Source organism: Micromys minutus, assembly GCF_963924665.1.
Source record: "Micromys minutus genome assembly, chromosome: 5".
NCBI classification, from domain to species: Eukaryota; Metazoa; Chordata; class Mammalia; order Rodentia; family Muridae; genus Micromys; species Micromys minutus.
This window is the reverse complement of record NC_137974.1, coordinates 1,895,643-1,907,548: the sequence shown is the minus strand read 5'-3', so window position 1 is coordinate 1,907,548 and position 11,906 is coordinate 1,895,643.

Genomic DNA, 11,906 nt, shown 5'->3' with positions numbered 1-11,906 from the left:
CCTTCAGGTCTCAAGAAACTTCTCTCTTTGGTTGGGTGTGATCCAGTCCAACTAATACACCACACAAGGAAGGACAAAAGTCCAGGGAGGGGCTGGAGATATGGCTTATTTATTTGAGAATTTGTTTTTCAGAGAACCTAAAGGGCAATTAACAATCCTGTCACTTCAGTTCCAGGTGGAATCTAGTGACTTCTGCTGGTCTATGGTGGGATTGTGTGTGTATAGAGCACAGACCTACAGAAGGTAAAACACCCACATATATAAAAACAAAAACAACCCAACCACCACCACCACCAACAAAAGGCATCAAATACATTTTCAAGGCCAACAGTACAAAATCATCATTATCAGTAGAACAACAAACAAATCAAAAACCACAAAAGCAAAACAACCAACATCTCCCAAAAGGTCTCACCTGTGGGAGACCTTTACCTTCGCTGTGTTGTTATAACTGATGGTATATTTCAGCTCAAACCAGAGGCACACAGCTCTGAGTTTCCTTATCTCTCTTATACTCCCTTGATGAATATTTTCTCTTCTGAGATGTATTAGAGAAATACTGTTGTGTTTCTCCTTTGTTTGCTCAACATGATCATCCAGAGAGTATGACAGAGTTAAATGTATGACCACAAAGATTCAGTATGGATACTTTCTCCACCATGAACTGGGATCCACAGAGTTTGACACACTCTCCACATCAAAAGCTCAAATTTCTCTGTAGCTCCGTCTGTCTGGGAACTAATTATAAAGCCTAAGCCACAGAGATCCTTCTCTGCCTGAGACTTCTGCAGTTACAGGAGTGTAAGCCACCCATGAAAACAGAAGGTTCTCATGAGCGAGAAATTAGAGATTACATTTTTATTCATAAGAATAAATAATTTTTTATTCAATAAGAGCTTAAAGTGGGGAGTCAATGTATACAGTATATAGCCTTATCAAAATAAAAAACTACAGTGACAAATGATAACTAATAAATAACACAACTTCAAACGAAAACAATGAAAATGCAAACACATTAACTAAGTTTAGCAGCATTCTCTTGCTGCAACTTTTGCAGCACAATCCTAAAGCCTGTTGCTGACCTTGGAAACATGGTGGAAAGTCAGTCAGTGATGGTAGTAATCTCTTCACTATGAATGTAGGCATGCCTCATGGTGGGGTGGTTGATGAACAAGTCCTCCCAAGGCTTGTGAGGTTTGAATTGGAGCCCTTGAAAGAGACTCACAGAGGTCGTGATCAATGCAAAAGCAAGAGGAGTTTAATCATTCCGACAAGTCGGGGCCATCCACCTCAAGGTGGGGGACAATCCTGGGAAGATTCTAACAGGGGATTTTATACTTTGCAAACAATTGGGGCAAAAGTCAAACAACTGGGGCAGAACTTGAACATTGATAACTAGGCAGGTACTACGCACATTTGGTGAAACAAAATAACTTTCAGACTGACTCAGTGTACCCTACAGAACTTTCCCAAGGGTGGTCAGTTGGGAGTTACAGGTAGCTTTGTCTGACAGTTTAGGTTGTAGCTGTTCCAAAATTCTCTTGCTGGATCTCCATGAAATCATTCTTGATGACCCAACAGGACAAGCAACAATTTAATTCTCAGACTCCTCCTGGATGCCCAGCAGATCTTGATGTCCCTAAGCATCTCTCTGAAGCCCTCCAATGTTGGACCAGATGCTGGACAAAGTAAAGGCCTCATCACACAGGAAACCGAAGAAAAGAAAGAAAATACATCCCAAGATAGCCACGGTCATAGGGATGAGATGAGATGGTGGTTCACTTGCTTGGCACACTCAGTGCTCCTGGTGAAGAGTTGTGTCTGAGGGAGATCTTGACCTGCTCTGTGCCCTGTTCGAGCTTCTGCTGGTGTATTTCAGACCTAGGGGAGGAAGAGACAAAGGCCTGGTAAGGATCTGCCATGTCAGCTATCCAGCAAACACCAGCTTTATCCATAGGACCATCCAGTCTGACCTTTCAGGTGAGGTCATTCTGTGTGTCCCCAAAGGAGATGGGCCAGAGACCACCTGAGCCTGGATTTTAATTTCAGATTTAAAAAATTGCTTGAAACTGAACTGTGAGCTACACACTGTGCCGGAGTTAAAATAAAATACCACAAATCTCCAAAGTTGATATACATTATATTGAAAATTAACTGTGTAGCAATGTCTGAATCTCTGAGGTTCAGAATAGATGTGAGCAAACCTGAAAACCATACTTAGGCCTTTCAGGGAACATGGCCACCACCGAAGTGAAGGCTCTTAGTATTTATGGAGTGCAGAAACCTGTCCGTGTTCCACTTATGAACCCCACATCTGTGAATTTCCAGAGAAACCATCTGTGGACACCAACTTCTTGTTCTGGAATTGCTGGGTCAGTGGGAACTGCAGTTCAGCTTTCTGAAGAGTTGTACATGGCTTCTCACAAGGCTACCACATTTTATACCATCAACAATGTCTGAGGGTCCTCATTTCTCCAAACCCTCTTGAGAATGATTTTGATTAACAGCAATCACAGCATGGTGCTGACGGAACACAGGGAGAGTGATTTAGATTATCAAGAGTCTAAGGGTCTGTCAGAGGCAGCCTTGTTCTTTCTCATTATACTTCTGGGCTTTTTACTGCATGCATATGCAACACCAAGCAACCCAGTCTTTCAAATAATAATGCACAGGACAAACTTCAAGCCAAGGATAACTGAGTCAAGCTTGGGCAACGATGTAAAAAAATGGTACAGGCAATTAAAACAATCTAGGATGCTGAGAAAATGCAACCAGCCACCTGACCTCCCAGTGGGCAGAGAGGGACACAAACCCTTAGCCAGCCTTTTTGACTCTCAGACGCACAGATCTGACACAGCAGCCTCCTCCTCCCCTCCATGTACCACATCCTTTGTTTTCCTACAAACGTACAGGTAGAGTTTTCCCTCGACAAACAGTTGGAAATCCGACTTTACAGCGGTTGTTGTCTCCTTTGGTCCCAGTGAAGCAGGTGGAGAGGCTTAAAGATGGGCTGCTCTATTGGATGTTTGCCTCATGCACAGCGGGCCTCTAACTTTAAACATAAAGTTGTTTTATATGTTTGCTGACCAAGTGAATCTATGTATATATGCATACAAATATATACATATATGTACAGAAACACACAAGTACATGCCTTCACACACACATAATTACACACTTCTATATACAAGGACCCATACTGCAAACACCTACAAAAAGCACCTATCACTACTCAAATACACACATAAGTATGATAACACACACCTGGGCAAAAGCACACACACACATACATACACACACAGACACACAGACAGACACACACACACAGACACACAGGCAGACAGACACACACACACACAGACAGACACACACACACAGACACACAGGCAGACAGACACACACACACACAGACAGACACACACACAGATAGACACACACAGACACACACACAGATACACACACACACACACACACACACACACACACACACACACACACATCACTGAAAAGACTTCCGTCTCAGCACACTTCCTACCACTTGAGGAAGTAGTGGTACCTAAGCTGTGCACAGGGTCTTAGATTAACCCAGGCTCTGCTACCCTGGCTGGTACTTATTTTCTTGCCAGAAACTTTTCTCATGCAGATATGTCCTGAACCTACTAGTAAGTTATAAGCTCTGCATAGATAAGATGCTGGAAAACCATTGAATTCTGCACAGACACAGAATTCAAGGTCCTAAGAAAGAGAGTTCTAAAAACATCCTCCAGGATTCTCCAAGTTGATCGATCATACTGTCCTCTCTAAACGTACCTTGGCTCCTCAGAAGACCTCGGTAGCACCATGAAATAACAGCCACGGTCATTATCCACAAATGCTACAACACATTACAGCTCATATGAAATTAAAACATCCATAATGTCATTGAAAAGAAGGCTAGCGGATTAACCTGCAAAGACTTTTCTGAATGCAGCACTGTGCCAAACTTTAGCAGGGAATCTAACCTGACTCAAAGCCTATGATATACCCATGATATACTCAGCAAAGCGATGCCAGCAGAGGGGTGCACTGTAGGATTCTGTGCATCCTCCCGGTGGAGCCAATAAGACAAACCATGAATTTCCAGGGGTTAATTCTGGGCAAGGAAAGCAAAGCAGTCTACGTTTTCTTTTTAAAATAACTACACACACACACACACACACACACACACACACACACACACACACACATGCACTACAGAAACTGTAACTGAGCAGAAAACAATGAGGAGACCACAGTGCTGGAAAACCATTGAACGCAGACCAAGCAGAGCTGATGTTTCAAGTGAGACCCAGGACTTTGTCAGACTCGGTTGAGAGGGTGGGCGCAATTGTTCTCTTGAAGCCTCGCATCTCACATACCAACCCTCAGCCTGAGAGACTGCTTTCACACAGCCCTGTTCATCCAGTCAGCTAGCTCCAGAATGTAAGCTCCAGGAAAGAATTCTAGCAGCACTGACATAAAACAGGACTCACAAGCTCCTACTCAAGCTCTATCAGTATGAACCAGATCTATGAACACTGATGAGACCATCTTGAAATCTGGGGGGAAATGGAGAGAAAGGACACAAGCCCCCTCTCAAAAGAAGACATGACAACCAATCATTTGGCATATCCACTGGGTTCTAATAATTGCTAGAAGCTTTCTATCTATGATCACAAATGCACCCTACAGACAAAAATCAGCTAAAGCACTGACTTCATCCCTCAAACCTCTGTGCTAATACAAAGGAGGGGCATATAGAACTCCTGTAGCATACGTCATATGCTTGTGTGATGTGTGTTCAGTCTATCTATGTTAATGAACTGCAGCTTGTAGTTAGAACTCCTGTAGCATACATCATATGCATGTGTGATGTGTGTTCAGCCTATGTTAATGAACAGCAGCTTGTAGTTAGAACTCCTGTAGCATACATCATATGCTTGTGTGATGTGTGTTCAGTCTATCTATGTTAATGAACTGTAGCTTGTAGTTAGAACTCCTGTAGCATACGTCATATGCATGTGTGATGTGTGTTCAGTCTGTCTATGTTAATGAACTGCAGCTTGTAGTTAGAACTCCTGTAGCATACGTCATATGCTTGTGTGATGTGTGTTCAGCCTATGTTAATGAACAGCAGCTTGTAGTTAGAACTCCTGTAGCATACATCATATGCTTGTGTAATGTGTGTTCAGTCTGTCTATGTTAATGAACTGCCGCTTGTAGTTGAGCAGGAAGGACTGCTTGACAGTTTTCCAGTTTCTTACAAGAGGCTCACACCACAGAGTCCTGCAAATGGTCACACAAATGACCCGGATGAGACACAGGAGAGTACCTGGATAAGGTAGAGGGTGTTTATAGGACTTATGAATGGTTTATAGACTCAGGAGGTGGCAGTTCCTGATGCTGGACCACAAACAAAAAATGGTGACTTCCAGTCAGCATCCATCTTCCTCCCACTCCTCAAGTGCCATCTGCACTTCATGGGGCCTGGTCCCCAGACAGCCCCAGACTACAGTTCAGATCACCCATGGAACATCACACAGAGGATGGTCAAATCCAGAGAACAGCCCCATCCCAGACACAAGGTACTTCTGAAAACCTGACACCAACAGGAACTCATATTCCTCCCAGAAGAGGATGTGGGTCCCATGTGTGCTTTTATGTCCATGGTATTGCAAAGCCACCTATAGGTAGAGAACAAACCTTCTCTAGGAGTGGAAACCCAACAGGCACACATGCTTTCTATATGTCTCATGGAAGCCAGATTTACAAATCTATTTTCAGGACCCCAAAAGGTCAAGGTTGGGTTGATATTTGCATCATGGTGCAGACCTTTTCTATCTAGAGGATCCTAAGTTGGGAAGAACAATACTTGGAGGGACTCACAAACTCTTCATACTTGGTCAAAATGAGTCCAGGGGGCAAAAATCCTATAGTCTTGCTTTGAAGAAGGCTTCCTGTTTAGAGGCAAACAGAACCCTTACTTTGCTTCAAAGACAAGGATGGGCAGACACATTAGTGCTGGGGTCAAGACCCTGTCAGTTTCTCACCAATAGTTTTCATCTTCTTTACTCAGCTCCTGGAACTTGTACAAGGCCTCACTGATCTTCTGGGGCATTTTCTGAAGGTCAGTCATTACCTGCTGATGTTGCTTACCGAGCATCTCAGACTCAAAGTTGATCCTGGGTAGGGCATGGAAAAGGAGCAAATAACCCTTTTTACCAAGGATTCAAAGATCACATGAATTCAAGCTGAACTGTGGACTACCCCAGCCCATATAGTCTACATCCTACTGATGCTTATTAACCTTTTATTATTGGCCTGGGGCCAGTAGAGCCAGGGAACCAAAAGGAGGGAGCTAACCTGCTTTAGCTTCCTGAGGGGGCTTGAAGGAATAGACTAGCTCTCCAAGAACTTTCCAGAAGCCTGTGCAACAGACCTGGGTCCAACTTAAACCTGTGATGACTCTTCTCCTCTTTTTTGTCAATCCTTGGTTTTATTGCTATATAAATTCCCAAAGGACACAATCAGTATTTACAGGGAAAAGGCCTGTAACACACCAGGATTGTCCAAGCTGCATCCAAGTTGAGCACACAGGTTACTTGCTATGCTGCTCAAAGTGAGGCTCCCTGGCCTTGTCACTGTCATTATCTGGAAACTGAGTCAGATCTACAGGGCCCATCACACTCTATAGAGTCCCCAGGTTTTAAGTGGAACACACACACACACACACACACACACACACACACACACAGAGAGAGAGAGAGAGAGAGAGAGAAAATCAGAATGCCAAATAAATATAATCATATAAATAAATAAAACTCCTGCCCAGGACTCACTGTGCCTTTTCAAAGACAATTATTCTTTTTAAGATTTATTTATTATATATAAGTACACTGTAGCTGTCCTCAGACACACCAGAAGAAGACATCAGATCTCATTACAGATGGTTGTGAGCTACCATGTGGTTGCTGTGATTTGAACTCAGGACCTCTGGAAAAGCAGTCAATGCTCTAACCACTGAGCCATCTCTCCAGCCCCCCAGGACCATTTCTTTTTTTTTCCATTTTAGAACATGACTAGGTCTGGTCTCGGCTTGTCCTCTCTTCTCCCTCCGAATTAGCCTGAGCAGCATGGACATCATGCCTACTTGTGAACCCAATAGGCTCTGAAGGAATACCCCACAGGCAGTTTCTATCACCACAACACTGCTGACATCACAGAAGACTCTAGGGCTCTTCTGGATACAAGAGAATGTCCAGGGAATTGACGGCTGATGATGTCACTGGGAACTGCTATGACCTATATGCTAACCAGCTTGTGCCAAATTGACCAGTTTCTGAGGTGCCTTTTCCTGGAGTCTCTCTTTTGACACAGAGGATGCCTCTTGGTACCTTTCCTTCCAAAGCTAGAGATTTCTCTATGCTTCATTACACATCGAGCAATTTGGATGAGGAGAGTTGGTTAGGTCCTTGGCATGGGCAGATCATCTTTGTTAGGGCCTAAGGCTCTAGGATTCTTGGATGAGGAAAAATTTTCTCCCTGATAAATCTACTTCTGGGGTTTATTCATATAGCAGACAGTCTGTTGCTTCAGCTTTTCCTGCTTTCCAGAAGCCAAAATCATTCTCCTCCATCTTTAATTTTGTGCGAGTTGGATTATATTTTCTTACTGTGCGTGCCTTGAGAGCAGATATTGTTTCAGTATATCCTCACGTGTTTTCATGAAATCTGTTTTACATTCCCATTTTTGCAGCGAAAACTCCCTTGTTATTGGCAATATAGTTGCTCAGGTACAGGGTGAATATCAAATTGTAAACTTTGTGTCCATTCTCCAAAGGATAAAAGTCCCACATCCTCACAATCTCCAATACAACCACAGTGAATATCAGTGAGCAAGTTCAACAGGCACTGTAGATTCCTGCTCCGTGGTCTCCTAAGCTACAACTTATTCAGTACCTACCTTCCTGAATTCCCAGCTCCAGGCCTGAGGTTCTTGGGAGTTGGACTATGATCCTGTATTTATAAGATACTTAAGACGAAGGAGGATGGGTAAGGAATGAAACCTCGATTTTCATGGGCTCAAAGTTTTCTGCGGGGGTCCATTAGATACTGTCATCTATGGCGTCTGCACTCTTGATCTGGGTCTGCTGAATTCGTGGTAAAATGTCACTTAACCACATGGGTGTAAGAATGGGAAAATCATGTAAGTCCTTTCCAAATTGATTTCATTGCCTTTGACCACCCCCTGGAGCCATGTAATATCACTATGACGAGGTTCAAAAATGGGGTGCGGGGCTTGTTGGGGAGATCAGAAGTCCAGAGGGTCTCTTGGGTAGTTAGTTCAATGAGTAGCATTTATGGAGAGCTAGGGGATCTGAGTAATAAAAAAGAAACGGGGGGGGGGGGAGAGAAAGGTTGTCCAGCTGCTTACATCTGAGCTTGAGAAACAATAAACCCTTTTTCCTAATATCCACCTATCAGTGAGCACATACTATATGTGTTCTTTTGTAAAGAGTGTTGTTTCCCTAATTTCTTTCTCGGCCTGTTTATTTGTACAAAGGAGGACTACTGATTTGAGTTAATGTCCTATCCAGCTGCTTTTGCTGAAGCTGTTTATCAGCCGAAGGAAGGAGTTCTCCGGTGGGACTTTAGGGCTCACTTAAGTATACTAACATGTCATCGAGTAGTAGTGACAATTTTACTTCTTTTTTCCCAGTTTTTATCCACTTGATCTCCTTTAAATGTCTAATTGCTCTGGCTAGGACTTCAAAACTATATTGAAAACATAGGAAGGGTGGGCAGCCTTGTCTTGTTCCTGACTCTAGGAATTGCTGTAGGCTTCTCTCCATTTAACTTGATGTTGGCTATTGGCTTGCTGTATATTGCTTTGATTATTTGTGGTATGTGCCTTGTATCCCTGACCTCTCTGGTACTTTTTGGTGTGTTCCTGGCTTTGTTTTGCTGATATTTTATTGTGTATTTTTGCATCAGTGTTCATAAGCCAAATCAGCCTGAAGTTCTCTTTCTTCATTGAGTCTTTGTGTGCTTTAGGTACCAGGCTGATGATGGCGTCATAGAATGAGTTCGACAGTGTTCCTTCTGTTTCTACTTCGTGAAATAGTTTGAGGAATATTGGTATTAGCTTTTCTTTGAAAACCCGGTAGATTCTGTACTAAAACCATCTGGCCCCAGGCTCTTTGGGGTGTAGACATATAATGACTGCTTCTATGTCTTTAGGAATTATGAGGCTGTTTAAATATTTTACCTGATTTTGATTTAACCTTGGTAAGTGGTGTCTGTCTAGAAAATGATCCATTTCATTAAGATTTTCCAATTTTGTGGAGCAAAGGCTTCTGACTTCTCCAATTTCCTCAGTGCCCCTTGTTATGCTTGACTTTCATTTATGATTTTGCTGATTTGGATACTGTCTTTTGGTTAGTTTGGCTAAGGTTTTTCTATCTTGTTTATTTTCTCAATGAACCAGTTCTTGGTTTTGCTGATTCCTTGGACTGTTTTTCTTAGTTTCTAACTGATTGATTTCAGCCCCGATTTAATTAATTAATTAATTAATTAATCAATTAATTAATTGATTTTGCCTTCTACTCCTCTTTAGTGTGCTTGTTTCCTTTTTCTAGAGCTTTCGGGTACACTTTAAATAGCTGGTATAAGAATAGTCCCATTTTTTTATGGGGCACTTAGCACTATGAATTTTCCCCTTAGCTTTGCTCTTTCCTGTGTCCCATAGATTTGGGTATATTGTGCCTTCATTTTCTTTGAATTCTAGAAAGTCTTTCATTTCTTTCTTTATTTCTTCCCTGACCCAGAGATCATTGAGCAGAGCTGTTAAGTTTCTGTGAGTGAGTAGGCTTTCCTGTGTTTCTGCTGTTGTTGAAGTCCAGCTTTAACCCACTGTGGTCTGAAAGGATACAAGGCTTGATTTCAATCTTGTATCTGTTGAGGTGCACTTTGTGACTGACTGTATGGTCAGTTTTGGAGAAGGATCAGTTTTGGTGCTGAGAAGAAGGTGTATTCTTTTCTGTTTGGATGAAGTACTCTGTAGATGTTTGTTGGGTCCATTTGATTCGTAATGTCTGTTAGTTTTGCTATTTTTCTGTTTCGTTTTTGTCTGAATGATCTGCCAGTTGGTAAGAGTGGGACTTTGAAGTCTCCCACTATTAATGTGCGGGGTTCAATTGAGCTTTAAGCTTTATCAATGTTTCTTTTACAAATGTGCTGTCCTTGTGTTTTAGGCATAGATGTCATAGATGCTCAGGGGATGTCATGTGCTATGACTTGGTCATGTCACAGGTCAGATTTAGTCCTCAGAAATTCAAATGTGGGTGACAGCCCGATGGCAGAGCACTTGTCTAACATAGACAAACAGAAGGAAAGGAGGGAGGGAGAAAGAAGAGCCAAAGACGAGCAATGCTACAGGTATGTTCATGTTCAGAATGCTCTCCCTAAGACCTGGAGGAGCAATGCTTACAGTTGACTGCAGTTCAGAAACTGGAAATGATTGTTACTGTGTTACTGCACAGACCGGACTTGGACGGAAGCAAACACGGTGGCTGCACCCATTTCATAGGTGCTTCAGAGCACGAGCCCCTCAGAGGATGCTCCTGAATACAAATGTCCAAGTGGAACCTCTGAGCTTGAAACTTTTAGAGCTACGTAAAAATTCAGATTGTTCTTGCTAGTTCCAGACGAGGTTTTGAAGGTTTTGAAGTTGTTCCTCTAGAGGGAGCCCCGGTACTTTAATATGCTGAAAGTGAACCTCCCTGGGCCTCTCCCCAGGGGTCAAGATTTCAGAGCTACAGAGGAACAGCCTTGGAAGATGCTACTGACATGGAGACTTCCAGGCTCAGCCTCAGCCCATGAAGAAGAAAACAGTACACAGAAATCTTCATGTTCCTGCTAGTGTCCTAGAGGGCACACCTGCCCTCCGGATACTTAGGGTACTGAGACAGGAGAGTCTGGGGTTTGAAGCTACAAAGTGAGACACTGTGCTTTCTCCTCACAAAGCCCAGAGCAACACAAAACAGCACAACTCTGAAACTGGTCTCTCCTGCCCTTGCAGTTGCCAAGGGAAATGGGATATAGCTTTGGACAGTCTTCAAGTTTCATCTGGCTCACCCATTTTTTTGGATTTGATTCTAAGATCCCAAATTCAGCTGTAAAATCTCTTTCCTATAACCCAGTTTTGCATCAAAGCTACTTAAAACCAGAAGCAAAACGAAAGGCTGCAGCTTACTGAGTTCCTATTTCTTCTTCTGTTTTGTGGATCCAAGTAAGGATTGGGGTGACTAATGCTGGGTGGGAAGAAAGTCTCAGAGGTATTGGTCTTGTACTGGGAAGATCTTTTCAGATACCTCCAGAACTCTCTGGACTCACAGACAAGGGGGTCACAAGTGGGACTCTTTATCCTAGAGTCTAGATGTAGAAATGGCACATCAAACTCTTGTTTGGGGATGGCTTATCCAGGAAGCTTGCTTGTCTAGTCTGGTGGATGAGATGAATGGATGCTTTCCTATCAGGACAGCTGTGAGCCTTGCCCCAGACAGCTACCGTACTCACCTGCCTGCTGGTTCTTCCTCTCCAGTAGGCCTTACCTGCTCGGCCAGGTAGCATTGCTGCTGATTCTTACCAGAGGACCGAAGTTCAATTCCAGCATCCACGTGGCATTCACAACCCTCTGTGGTTCTAGTCCCGGGGAATCTGACATTAGGGCATCAGGTATGCATGCATGTGGTATACACACTTACATGTAGACAAAATACAAATTACATACATGGGTAATAACTGATAAATAAATAAGATGTGCATCCTAAAAAGCATGGTTGTTTAAAGAGAGTCCAATGATGCAGTAGGAATATGCTATTCACTGTG